At 63.6% G+C, this 13,690-nt stretch overlaps 2 long non-coding RNA genes across 2 annotated transcripts; both read right to left on the reverse strand.

Annotated features, from left to right (window-relative positions):
• Positions 1 to 294: 294 nt before the first annotated feature.
• Positions 295 to 8,971, reverse strand: LOC134508041 (uncharacterized). Its single transcript, XR_010068966.1, has 4 exons — positions 8,860 to 8,971; positions 8,108 to 8,229; positions 5,053 to 5,224; positions 295 to 443 (listed from the first exon to the last, which is right to left on the reverse strand). It is a non-coding gene; the product is annotated as an uncharacterized LOC134508041 (long non-coding RNA).
• Positions 8,972 to 10,200: 1,229 nt separating this feature from the next.
• LOC134508042 (uncharacterized) lies at positions 10,201 to 13,608 on the reverse strand. The gene is made up of 3 exons (XR_010068967.1): positions 13,489 to 13,608; positions 11,777 to 11,906; positions 10,201 to 10,280 (listed from the first exon to the last, which is right to left on the reverse strand). It is a non-coding gene; the product is annotated as an uncharacterized LOC134508042 (long non-coding RNA).
• Positions 13,609 to 13,690: the final 82 nt, after the last annotated feature.

Raw genomic sequence — 13,690 nt, forward strand, 5'->3', positions numbered from 1 at the left:
CCCTCCATGGAACCCCCCCACCCAAGAGACACCCCCCCCCCATGGAACCCCCCCACCCGAGAGACCCCCCCTCCATGGAACCCCCCCCCATGGAACCCCCCCCCATGGAACCCCCCCACCCGAGAGACCCCCCCTCCATGGAACCCCCCCCCATGGAACCCCCCCCCATGGAACCCCCCCCCAAGCGACCCCCCCTCCATCGGACCCCCCCCTCCCCCAAGCCCCCCCACCCCCTCCCACCCAAGGGACCCCCCCCCCCATGACCCCCCCCGGGTGCCCCCCGGACCTGGCGCGGGCGCTGTCGGGCGCGCGCAGCTCCCTGCCCCCCAGCCACCAGCGCAGCCGCGCCGGGGGGTTGCTGGGGCCGCTGCTGCAGCTCAGCGACAACGAGGCGTTCTCGGGCACCGCCCCCGCGCCCGCGATCCGCACCTCGGGCGGGCCGTCTGCGGGGACAGACCAGTGACACCAGTGACACCAGTACGGACCAGTGACACCGGTACGGACCAGTGACACCGGTACGGACCGGTACGGACCAGTGACACCTCGGCCGGGCCGTCTGCGGGGACAGACCAGTGCGGACCAGTGACACCGGTACGGACCAGTACGGACCAGTGACACCGGTACGGACCAGTACAGACCAGTGCGGACCAGTGCGGACCAGTGACACCGGTACGGACCCAGTGACACCGGTACGGACCAGTACGGACCAGTGCGGACCAGTACGGACCAGTGACACCGGTACAGACCAGTGCGGACCAGTACGGACCAGTACGGACCAGTACGGACCGGTACGGACCGGTACGGGACCGGTGACACCGGTACGGACCAGTACGGACCAGTGCGGACCAGTGACACCGGTACGGACCAGTACGGACCAGTGACAACCGGTACGGACCAGTACGGACCAGTGCGGACCAGTGCGGACCAGTGACACCGGTACGGACCAGTGACACCGGTACAGACCAGTACGGACCAGTACGGACCAGTGCGGACCAGTGACACCGGTACGGACCAGTGACACCGGTACGGACCAGTACGGACCAGTACGGACCAGTACGGACCAGTGACACCGTACAGACCAGTACGGACCAGTACGGACCAGTGCGGACCAGTGACACCGGTACGGACCAGTGACACCGGTACAGACCAGTACGGACCAGTACGGACCAGTACGGACCAGTGACACCGGTACAGACCAGTGACACCTCGGCCGGGCCGTCTGCGGGGAGAGACCAGTGCGGACCAGTGCGGACCAGTACGGACCAGTGCGGACCAGTGCGGACCAGTACAGACCAGTACGGACCGGTACGGACCAGTGACACCGGTACGGACCAGTGACACCTCGGCCGGGCCGTCTGCGGGGAGAGACCAGTGGCACCAGTGGCACCAGTACGGACCAGTACGGACCGGTATGGACCAGTACAGACCAGTGACACCTCGGCCGGGCTGTCTGCGGGACACGGGGCACCAGTACGGACCAGTACGGACCAGTGCGGACCAGTACGGACCAGTACGGACCAGTGACACCAGTACAGACCAGTACGGACCAGTACGGACCGGTACAGACCAGTGACACCTCGGCCGGGCCGTCTGCGGGGACACAGGGCACCAGTGACACCAGTACGGACCAGTGACACCTCGGCCGGGCCGTCTGCGGAGACCAGTGACACCAGTACGGACCAGTACGGACCAGTATGGACCGGTACAGACCAGTGACACCTCAGCCGGGCCGTCTGCGGAGACCAGTGACACCAGTACGGACCAGTACGGACCAGTACGGACCAGTACGGACCAGTATGGACCAGTACGGACCAGTGACACCGGTACGGACCAGTACGGACCAGTGACACCAGTACGGACCAGTGCGGACCAGTATGGACCAGTACAGACCAGTGACACCAGTACGGACCAGTACGGACCAGTGACACCAGTACGGACCAGTGCGGACCAGTACAGACCAGTACGGACCAGTGACACCTCGGCCGGGCCATCTGCAGAGACCAGTGACACCAGTACAGACCAGCACGGACCAGTATGGACCAGTGACACCAGTACAGACCAGTGACACCGGTACAGACCAGTGACACCTCGGCCAGGCCGTCTGCGGAGACCGGTACGGACCAGTACAGACCAGTGCGGACCAGTGCGGACCAGTGACACCGGTACAGACCAGTACAGACCAGTACGGACCAGTGCGGACCAGTGACACCAGTACGGACCAGTGCAGACCAGTGCGGACCAGTGCGGACCAGTGACATTGGTACAGACCAGTGCGGACCAGTACGGACCAGTGCGGACCAGTGCGGACCAGTGACACCAGTATGGACCAGTGCGGACCAGTACGGACCAGTGGCACCAGTACGGACCAGTGACACCGGTACGGACCGGTACGGACCAGTGCGGACCAGTGCGGACCAGTGGCACCGGTACGGACCAGTGCAGACCAGTGCGGACCAGTACGGACCAGTACGGACCAGTGACACCGGTACGGACCAGTGACACCTCGGCCGGGCCGTCTGCGGGAGACCAGTGGCACCAGTGCCACCAGTACAGACCAGTGACACCAGTACGGACCAGTGCGGACCAGTGTGACCAGTACAGGCTCCCAGTACAACCCACAGCTCCCAGTATGAACCAGTGCAACCAGTATGAACCAGTGCAACCAGTACGGGCTCCCAGTATGGACCAGTGCGCCCAGTATGAACCAGTGTGACCAGTACAGGCTCCCAGTATGGACCATTGGCCCAGTATGGACCAGTGCCACCAATATGGACCTAGTGCGCCCAGTATGGACCAGTGCGCCCAGTATAAACCAGTGCGCCCAGTATGGCATCCCAGTATAACCCACGGCTCCCAGTATGGACCAGTGCGACCAGTACAGGCTCCCAGTATGAACCAGTGCTCCCAATATAAACCAGGGTGACCAGTTCAGGCTCCCAGTATATCCCACAGCTCCCAGTACAGGCTCTCAGTATAAACCAGTGCAACCAGTATAAACCAGCGTGACCAGTACAGGCTCCCAGTATGAACCAGTGCGCCCAGTATGAACCAGTGCGCCCAGTACAGCCTCCCAGTATGAACCAGTGCTCCCAGCATAAACCAGGGTGACCAGTACAGGCTCCCAGTATATCCCACAGCTCCCAGTACAGGCTCCAGTATGAACCAGTGCTCCCAGTATGAACCAGTGACTCCCAGTACAGGCTCCCAGTATGAACCAGTGCACCCAGTATGAACAGTGCTCCCAGTACGGGCTCCCAGTATGAACCAGTGCTCCCAGTATGAACCAGTGCGCCCAGTACGGGCTCCCAGTATGAACCAGTGCGCCCAGTATAAACCAGTCTGACCAGTACGGGCTCCCAGTATAACCCACAGCTCCCAGTATGGGATCCCAGTATATCCCACAGCTCCCAGTACAGCTGGGGACCCCACTTTGGGCTTCCAGCGGCTCCCAGTACGCCCTTCACATCCCAGTACAGGCTCCCAGTATAAACCAGTGTGCCCAGTACGGGCTCTCAGTATAACCCACAGCTCCCAGTACGGCTGGGCAATCCCAGTCCCTCCCAGTATGACTTTCACCTCCCAGTATGCCCTCCCAGTCCCTCCCAGTCCCTCCCAGTATAACTTTCACCTCCCAGTATGCCCTCCCAGTGCCTCCCAGTATAACTTTCACCTCCCAGTATGCCCTCCCAGTGCCTCCCAGTATAACTTTCACCTCCCAGTATGCCCTCCCAGTGCCTCCCAGTCCCTCCCAGTATAACTTTCACCTCCCAGTATGCCCTCCCAGTGCCTCCCAGTATAACTTTCACCTCCCAGTATGCCCTCCCAGTGCCTCCCAGCCCCTCCCAGTCCCTCCAGTGCCTCCCAGTATAACTTTCACCTCCCAGTATGCCCTCCCAGTGCCTCCCAGCCCCTCCCAGTCCCTCCCAGTGCCTCCCAGTGCCTCCCAGTATAACTTTCACCTCCCAGTATGCCCTCCCAGTCCCTCCCAGTGCCTCCCAGTATAACTTTCACCTCCCAGTATGCCCTCCCAGCCCCTCCCAGTCCCTCCCAGTGCCCCCCAGTATAACTTTCACCTCCCAGTATGCCTGCCCAGTCCCTCCCAGTATAACTTTCACCTCCCAGTATGCCCTCCCAGTGCCTCCCAGCCCCTCCCAGTCCCTCCCAGTATAACTTTCACCTCCCAGTATGCCCTCCCAGCCCCTCCCAGTGCCTCCCAGTATAACTTTCACCTCCCAGTATGCCCTCCCAGTCCCTCCCAGTGCCTCCCAGTATAACTTTCACCTCCCAGTATGCCCTCCTAGCCCCTCCCAGTCCCTCCCAGTCCCTCCCAGTATAACTTTCACCTCCCAGTATGCCCTCCCAGTCCCTCCAGCCCCTCCCAGCCCCTCCCAGTGCCCCCCAGTATAACTTTCACCTCCCAGTATGCCCTCCCAGCCCCTCCCAGTCCCTCCCAGTGCCCCCCAGTATAACTTTCACCTCCCAGTATGCCCTCCCAGTGCCTCCCAGCCCCTCCCAGTCCCTCCCAGTGCCCCCCAGTATAACTTTCACCTCCCAGTATACCCTCCCAGTGCCTCCCAGTATAACTTTCACCTCCCAGTATGCCCTCCCAGTGCCTCCCAGTATAACATTCACCTCCCAGTATGCCCTCCCAGTGCCTCCCAGTGCCCCCCAGTATAACTTTCACCTCCCAGTATGCCCTCCCAGTCCCTCCCAGTGCCCCCCAGTATAACTTTCACCTCCCAGTATGCCCTCCCAGTGCCTCCCAGCCCCTCCCAGTCCCTCCCAGTGCCTCCCAGTATAACTTTCACCTCCCAGTATGCCCTCCCAGCCCCTCCCAGTGCCTCCCAGTGCCTCCCAGTATAACTTTCACCTCCCAGTATGCCCTCCCAGCCCCTCCCAGTGCCCCCCAGTATAACTTTCACCTCCCAGTATGCCCTCCCAGCCCCTCCCAGTGCCCCCCAGTATAACTTTCACCTCCCAGTATGCCCTCCCAGCCCCTCCCAGCCCCTCCCAGTGCCTCCCAGTGCCTCCCAGTGCCCCCCCGCGGCTCACAGGTGACGCTGAGGGTGACGCTGGCGCTGGCGTGGCCGCGGGCGGGGGGGGGGTGCGTGCGGCAGCGCAGGGTGGCCCCGTCGTCCCCGGGGGCCACCGTCAGCGTCACCCGGCTGCGGGACACCCCGGGGGGCCCCTCCCGCACCCAGGGCCCCCCCAGCGGCACCCCGTCCTGCGGGGGAGGGGGGCACCCAGCGCCACGTCGGCCCCCGCGTCCCGCCCAGTGCCTCCCAGTGCCTCCCAGTGCCTCCCAGTGCCTCCCAGTGCCACGTCCCGGCGCTCCCAGTCCATCCCAGTCCGTCCCAGTCCCTCCCAGTGCCACATCCCAGTGCTCCCAGTCCCTCCCAGTGCCTCCCAGTGCTCCCAGTGCCTCCCAGTGCCTCCCAGTGCCATGCACGTCCGGCGCTCCCAGTCCATCCCAGTCCGTCCCAGTCCCTCCCAGTGCCACATCCCAGTGCTCCCAGTCCGTCCCAGTGCCTCCCAGTGCTCCCAGTGCCTCCCAGTGCCACGTCCCGGCGCTCCCAGTCCGTCCCAGTCCGTCCCAGTCCCTCCCAGTGCCACATCCCAGTGCTCCCAGTCCATCCCAGTGCTCCCAGTGCCTCCCAGTGTGACATCCCAGTACTCCCAGTCCTTCCCAGTGCCTCCCAGTGCTCCCAGTGCCTCCCAGTGCCACATCCCGGCACTCCCAGTCCATCCCAGGCCGTCCCAGTCCCTCCCAGTGCCACATCCCAGTGCTCCAGTGCTCCCAGTGCCTCCCAGTGCCACATCCCGGCACTCCCAGTCCGTCCCAGTTGCCTCCCAGTGCTCCCAGTGCCTCCCAGTGCCACATCCCAGTGCTCCCAGTGCTCCCAGTGCCTCCCAGTGCCTCCCAGTGCCACGTCCCGGCGCTCCCAGTCCATCCCAGTCCGTCCCAGTCCCTCCCAGTGTGACATCCCAGTGCTCCCAGTGCCATGTCCCGGTGCTCCCAGTGCCTCCAGTGCTCCCAGTGCCACATCCCAGCGCTCCCAGTCCGTCCCAGTCCGTCCCAGTCCCTCCCAGTGCCACATCCCAGTGCTCCCAGTCCATCCCAGTGCTCCCAGTGCCTCCCAGTGTGACATCCCAGTACTCCCAGTCCTTCCCAGTGCCTCCCAGTGCTCCCAGTGCCTCCCAGTGCCACATCCCGGCACTCCCAGTCCATCCCAGGCCGTCCCAGTCCCTCCCAGTGCCACATCCCAGTGCTCCCAGTGCTCCCAGTGCCTCCCAGTGCCACATCCCGGCGCTCCCAGTCCGTCCCACTGCCTCCCAGTGTGACATCCCAGTGCTCCCAGTCCGTCCCAGTGCCTCCCAGTGCTCCCAGTGCCACATCCCGGCGCTCCCAGTCCATCCCAGTCCGTCCCAGTCCCTCCCAGTGTGACATCCCAGTGCTCCCAGTCCATCCCAGTGCTCCCAGTGCCTCCCAGTGCCACATCCCGGCACTCCCAGTCCCTCCCAGTGCCTCCCAGTGCCACATCCCAGTGCTCCCAGTCCATCCCAGTCCGTCCCAGTGCCTCCCAGTGCCACTTGCCAGCACTCCCAGTCCATCCCAGTGCTCCCAGTCCCTCCCAGTGCCACCTCCCAGTGCTCCCAGTCCATCCCAGTCCGTCCAGTGCCTCCCAGTGTGACATCCCGGCACTCCCAGTCCATCCCAGTGCTCCAGTCCCACATCCCGGCGCTCCCAGTCCCCCATCCCGGCGCTCCCAGTCCATCCCAGTGCCACATCCCAGTGCTCCCAGTCCATCACAGTGCTCCCAGTCCCTCCCAGTGCCACACACCAGTGCTCCCAGTCCATCCCAGTCCATCCCAGTGCTCCCAGTGCCACATCCCAGTGCTCCCAGTCTCTCCCAGTGCCACCTCCCAGTGCTCCCAGTCTCTCCCAGTGCCACCTCCCAGTGCTCCCAGTCCGTCCCAGTCCATCCCAGTCCCAGTGCCACATCCCGGCACTCCCAGTACATCCCAGTGCTCCCAGTTATTCCCAATGCCCCCCCCAGTGCCCCCCCCAGTGCTCCCAGTCCCTTGTCCCAGTGCTCCCAGTGCCCCCCCAGTGCTTCCAGTGCTCCCAGTACCTTGACCCAGTGCTCCCAGTGCCTCACCCCAGTGCCCCTCCCTGTGCTCCCCGTGCCCCCAGTACCTTGTCCCAGTGCTCCCAGTGCCCCCCAGTGCCCCCAGTACCTTGTCCCAGTGCTCCCAGTGGCCCCCCAGTGCTCCCAGTGCCCCCCCCCAGTGCCCCCCCCAGTACCTTGTCCAGTGCTCCCAGTGCCCCCCCCAGTGCTCCCAGTGCTCCCAATACCTTGTCCCAGTGCCCCCAGTGTCCCCCCCAGTGCTCCCAGTGCCACCCCAGTGCTCCCAGTGCCCCCAGTACCTTGTCCCAGTGCTCCCAGTGCCCCCCCCAGTGCTCCCAGTGCCCCCCCCATGCTCCCAGTGCTCCCAGTACCTTGTCACAGTACTCCCAGTGCCCCCCCCAGTGCCCCCAGTGCCCCGCCCCAGTGCTCCCAGTGCCCCCCCCAGTGCTCCCAGTGCTCCCAGTCCCTTGTCCCAGTGCTCCCAGTACCTCGTCCCAGTGCTCCCAGTGCCCCCCCCAGTGCTCCCAGTGCCCCCGGTACCTTGTCCCAGTGCTCCCAGTGCCCCCCCACTGCTCCCAGTGCCCCCGGTACCTTGTCCCAGTGCTCCCAGTGCCCCCCCCAGTGCTCCCAGTGCTCCCAGTACCTTGTCCCAGTGCTCCCAGTGCTCCCAATACCTTGTCCCAGTGCTCCCAGTGCCCCCCCCAGTGCTCCCAGTGCTCCCAGTACCTTGTCCCAGTGCTCCCAGTGCCCCCCCCAGTGCTCCCAGTGCCCCCAGTACCTTGTCCCAGTGCCCCCGGTACCTTGTCCCAGTGCTCCCAGTGCCCCCCCCAGTGCTCCCAGTGCTCCCGATACCTTGTCCCAGTGCCCCCCCAGTGCTCCCAGTGCCCCCGGTACCTTGTCCCAGTGCCCCCCCAGTGCTCCCAGTGCTCCCGATACCTTGTCCCAGTGCCCCCCAGTGCTCCCAGTGCCCCCAGTACCTTGTCCCAGTGCAGACTGGGAGGGGGGTTGCCCCCCCGCACGAGGCAGACCAGTCGCAGGGTGTCCCCCGCCCGCACGTGGGGCGACTCCAGTCCCTCGATGGTGGGGGGGTCGGGGGGAACTGGGGGCACTGGTCAGACTGGGAGGCGCTGGGAGGGCCCAGCGCCTCCCTGGGGGGGGGGAGGGGAGTGACTGGGAGGGACTGGGAGGGACTGGGAGGGCTTAAGGGGGCGCTGGGTGGGGGGGTACTGGGAGGGGTCAGAGCCTCCATGGAGGGGGGACTGGGAGGAGAGGGGAGGTACTGGGAGGCACTGGTCTATACTGGGAGGGCCCAGTGCCTCAGTGGGTGGGGACTGGGGGGGTACTGGGGAGGTACTGGGAGGCACTGGTCTATACTGGGAGGGCCCAGTGCCTCAGTGGGTGGGGACTGGGGGGTTACTGGAGGCACTGGGGGGGTTACAGGGGGTACTGGGAGGCACTGGGAGGTTAGGGAGGGTACTGGGGTAGGTACTGGGAGGCACTGGTCTATACTGGAGGACCCAGTGCCTCGGTGGGTGGGGACTGGGAGGTACTGGGGGGCACTGGGAGGCACTGGTCTATACTGGGAGGACCCGGTGCCTCGGTGGGTGGGGACTGGGTGGTTACTGGAGGCACTGGGAGGGTTAGGGGGGGTACTGGGAGAGCCCAGGGCCTCAGTGGGTGGGGACTGGGAGGTACTGGGGGTTACTGGTCTGTACTGGGAGGGACTCACAGAGGACGTCGAGGGTGAGACTGGCCTCGCTGGGGGCCGGCCCTGGCCTCGTTAGCGGCCGAGCAAACGAGGCGCTGGCCGTGGGCGTGGCTCTGCGGGGTCAGGCTGGGGGCAGGGGGCGGGGTCAGCGGCCAGACTGGGCCAGACTGGGCCATACTGGGCCAGACTGGCCCCCATTGGCCTATACTGGTCCAGACTGGGCCATACTGGCCTGTATTGGCCTGCACTGGGCCAGACTGGGCCATATTAGTCCATACTGGGCCTCACTGGCCCCTGTTGGCCTATACTGGTCCAGACTGGGCCATACTGGGCCCTATTGGCCTATACTGGGCCAGACTGGACCAGACTGGGCCCCATTGGCCTATACTGGGCCAGACTGGGCCATACTAGCCTGTATTAGCCTATACTGGGCCAGACTGGCCCCCATTGGCCTATACTGGTCCAGACTGGCCTGTATTGGCCTGTACTGGGCCAGACTGGGCCATATATAATCCATACTGGGTCTCAGTGGCTCCTGTTTGCCTATACTGGTCCAGACTGGCCCCTATTGGCCTATACTGGTCCAGACTGGGCCATACTGGCCCGTATTAGTCTATACTGGGCCAGACTGGCCCCCATTGGCCTATACTGGTCCAGACGGGCCAGACTGGCCCATATTGGCCTGTGCTGGGCCAGACTGGGCCATATTAGTCCATACTGGGTCTCACTGGCCCCTGTTGGCCTATACTGGTCCAGATTGGGCCCTATTGGCCTATACTGGGCCATACTGGTCCAGACTGGCCCCCATTGGCCTATACTGGGCCAGACTGGGCCATATTAGTCCATACTGGGCCTCACTGGCCCCTGTTGGCCTATACTGGTCCAGACTGGGCCATACTGGGCCCTATTGGCCTATACTGGGCCAGACTGGTCCAGACTGGCCCGTATTGGCCTCTACTGGGCCAGACTGGGCCATACTGTGCCCTATTGGCCTATACTGGGCCAGACTGGGCCCTATTGGCCTATACTGGGCCAGACTGGTCCAGACTGGCCCGTATTGGCCTCTACTGGGCCAGACTGGGCCATACTGTGCCCTATTGGCCTATACTGGGCCAGACTGGTCCAGACTGGCCCCTATTGGCCTATACTGGTCCAGACTGGCCCCTATTGGTCCAGCCTGGCCCCCCATTGGCCTATACTGGTCCAGACTGGGCCATATTGTTCCAGCCTGGCCCCCATTGGCCTATACTGGGCCAGACTGCCTCCGCAGTGGCATATACTGGGCTATACTGGTCCAGACCGGCCCCTATTGGCCTAATACTGGGCCAGACTGGTCCGTACTGGTCCGTACTGGTGCTCACCGGCGGTGGCCTCGCTGGAGCTGAGTTTGGGGTGGGAGCCCTCGAAGACGCGGGTGGAGACGTCGGGCAGCGGCTCCCCCCCTGCGGCCCCAAAATCGGCCCAAATTCGCCCCAAAATTCAGCCCCCAAATCGCCCCCAAATCACCCCCCCAAAACCAGACCCCCCCGAATCGCCCCAAATCGCCCCAAATCGCCCCAAATCAGCCAAAATCCCCCCCAAAAAATCAGCCCCAAAACAACCCCCCAAAAGCTCCCAAATCGCCCCAAATCACCCCCAAATCCAGCCCCCAATCGGCCAAAATCACCCCAAAATTCAGCCCCCAAATCAGCCAAAATCAACCCCAAAAAACCAGACCCCAAATCGCCCCAAATCAGCCCCAAAATCAGCCCCCAAATCAGCAAATTCAGCCCCAAATCAGCCCCAAAATCAGCCAAATTCGCCCCCAAAATTCAACCCCAAAATCAGCCAAAATCACCCCCAAAATCAGCCAAAAAAATCAGCCAAAATTCACCCCAAAATTCAGCCCCAAATCACCCCAAAATCACCCCAAAATTCAACTTCCCCAAAATCAGCCAAAATCGACCCCAAAAAAGACCCAAAATTGCCCCAAATCAGCCCCCAAATCAGCCCCCAAAATCAGCCAAAATCACCCCAAAATTCAACCCCCAAATCAGCCAAAATCAACCCCAAAAAAAGACGCCAAAATTGCCCCAAATCAGCCCCAAAATCGCCCCCAAATCACCCCAAAAATCAGACCCAAATCAGCCAATTTCAGCCCCAAAATTCAGCCCCCAAATCACCCCAAATTCGCCCCAAATTTCAACCCCAAAATCAGCCAAAATCAACCACAAAAATCAGCCCCAATATTGCACCAAATCAACCCAAAAATCAGCCCCCCAAATCAGCCAAATTCAGCCCAAAATTCAGCCCCAAAATCGCCCAAAATTCACCCCAAAATTCAGCCCCAAAATCAGCCAAAATCAACCCCAAAACATACCCATAACTGCCCCAAATCAGCCAAAATCACCCCAAAATCAGCCAAAAAAATCAGCCAAATTCACCCCAAAATTCAGCCCAAAATCAGCCAAAATCAACCCCAAAGAACAGACCCAAAATTGCCCCAATTCAACCCCCAAATCAGCCAAAATCACCCCAAAATTCAACCCCAAAATCAGTCAAATTGACCCCAAAATTCACCCCAAAATCGACCCCAAAAACCTAGACCCCAAATCGCCCAAACCAGCCCCAAAAACCAGCCCCAAAACCAGCCAAAATCCCCCAAAAAACCAGCCCCAAAATCCCCCCAAAAACCAGCCCCAAAATTCAGCCCCAAATCAGCCAAAATCGCCCCAAAAACCAGCCCCCAAATTGCCCCAAATCTACCCCCAAAATCAGCCCCAAAATCAGCCAAAATCACCCCTAAACCCAGCCCCCCAAAATCGTCCCAAATCACCCCAAAATTGCCCCAAAGCAGCCCCGAAACCGCCCCTCCAAATCCCCCCCCAAACCCCCCAAAATGCCCCAAACGCCCCCCCCTCCCCCCCCCCCCCGCACCCCCCCCCGCCCCGGCTCTGACCCAGAGTGAGGCTGAGGCGCGCGGGGGGGCGCGCGTCGGGGGCGTGGCAGCGCACGTGCACCTCGGCCCCGCCCACCCACGGCAGCTCCGCCCCCCGGGGGCAGCTCCAGGGTGGGGGCACCCGGCGGCACTGGGAGCGGGGGGGGGGGGAACCAGTATAAACCAGTTAGGATGGGGGGGGGCAGCCCGGTAAGGCCGACAGCGCCCCCCAGTGCCCTCCCAGTAAACCCCCAGTGCCCTCCCAGTGCCCTCCCAGTGACCCCAGTGGCCCGCCCAGTAACCCCAGTGCCCTCCCGGTGCCCTCCCGGTGACCTCCCAGTGACCCCCAGTGTCCCCCAGTGACCCCCAGTGTCCCACAGTGTCCCCCCAGTAACCCCAGTGACCTCCCAGTAACCCCCAGTGCCCTCCCAGTGCCCCCCCAGTAACCTCCAGTGACCTCCCAGTGCCCTCCCAGTAACCCCCAGTGCCCTCCCAGTGCCCCCCAGTGCCCCCCAGTAACCCCCAGTGCCCCTCCCAGTGACCTCCCAGGTGACCTCCCAGTGACCTCCCAGTGACCCCAGTAACCCCCAGTGCCCCCCAGTAACCCCCAGTGCCCTCCCAGTGCCCTCCAGTAATTCCCAGTGCCCTCCCAGTGACATCCAGTGACATCCCAGTGACCTCCCAGTGCCCCCCAGTGCCCCCCCAGTGCCCCCCAGTAACCCCCAGTGCCCTCCCAGTGCCCCCCCAGTAACCTCCAGTGACCTCCCAGTGCCCTCCAGTAACCCCCAGTGCCCTCCCCAGTGCCCCCCAGTGCCCCCCAGTAACCCCAGTGCCCTCCCAGTGACCTCCCAGTGACCCCCAGTGTCCTCCCAGTGACCTCCCAGTGACCTCCCAGTGACCCCAGTGACCTCCCAGTGACCCCCAGTGCCCTCCCAGTGCCCCCCAGAACCCCCAGTGCCCTCCCAGTGCCCTCCCAGTGCCCTCCCAGTGACATCCCAGTGACATCCCAGTGACCTCCCAGTGCCCCCCAGTGCCCCCCAGTGCCCTCCCAGTGCCCTCCCAGTAGCCCCCAGTGCCCTCCCAGTGTCTCCCAGTGTCCCCCCAGTAACCCCAGTGACCTCCCAGTAACCCCTGTGCCCCCCCATTGCCCCCCAGTAACCCCCAGTGCCCTCCCAGTAAACACCAGTAACCCCCCAGTGCCCTCCGAGTGCCCCCCCGTGACCTCCCAGTGCCCCCCAGTACCTCCCAGTGCCCCCCAGTAACCCCCAGTGCCCCCCAGTGACCTCCCAGTGACCCCCAGTAGCACCCCAGTGACCCCCCAGTAACCCCCAGTAACCCCCAGTAACACCCAGTGCCCTCCCAGTAACCCCCAGTGCCCCCCAGTAACCCCCCAGTAACACCCAGTAACACCCAGTAACACCCAGTGCCCCCCAGTAACCCCAGTGCCCTCCCAGTGCCCCCCCCAGTGCCCTCCCACCTCTTCCCAGTCCTTCCCAGTACCCTCCCAGCCCCTCCCAGTCCCTCCCAGTCCCCCCCAGTATGACTTTCACCTCCCAGTATGCCCTCCCAGTCCCTCCCAGTGCCCTCCCTGTCCCTCCCCATGCCCCCCAGTACCCTCCCACCTCCTCCCAGTGCCCTCCCCGTCCCCCCCGGGTCCCTCCCAGTGCCCACCCAGTGCCCTCCCACCTCCTCCCAGTCCCTCCCAGTGCCTCCCAGTGCCCCCCAGTGCTCACCCAGCACGGTGAGCTGGGCGGGGCGGGAGGCGCGGGGCCGGGTGCCGTTCCCCTCCCCCACCTGGCACTGGAAAACGTCGTCGTCCTCCAGCGTCACCCCCCGGATGCGCAGGTGGTGCTGCCCTGGGGGGGAGGGGGGACACGCCCCTTCAAGCCCCGCCCCCTCCAAGCCCCGCCCCCTCCAAGCCCCATCCCTTTAACC

This window comes from Chroicocephalus ridibundus, chromosome 30, assembly GCF_963924245.1.
Source record: "Chroicocephalus ridibundus chromosome 30, bChrRid1.1, whole genome shotgun sequence".
NCBI lineage: Eukaryota > Metazoa > Chordata > Aves > Charadriiformes > Laridae > Chroicocephalus > Chroicocephalus ridibundus.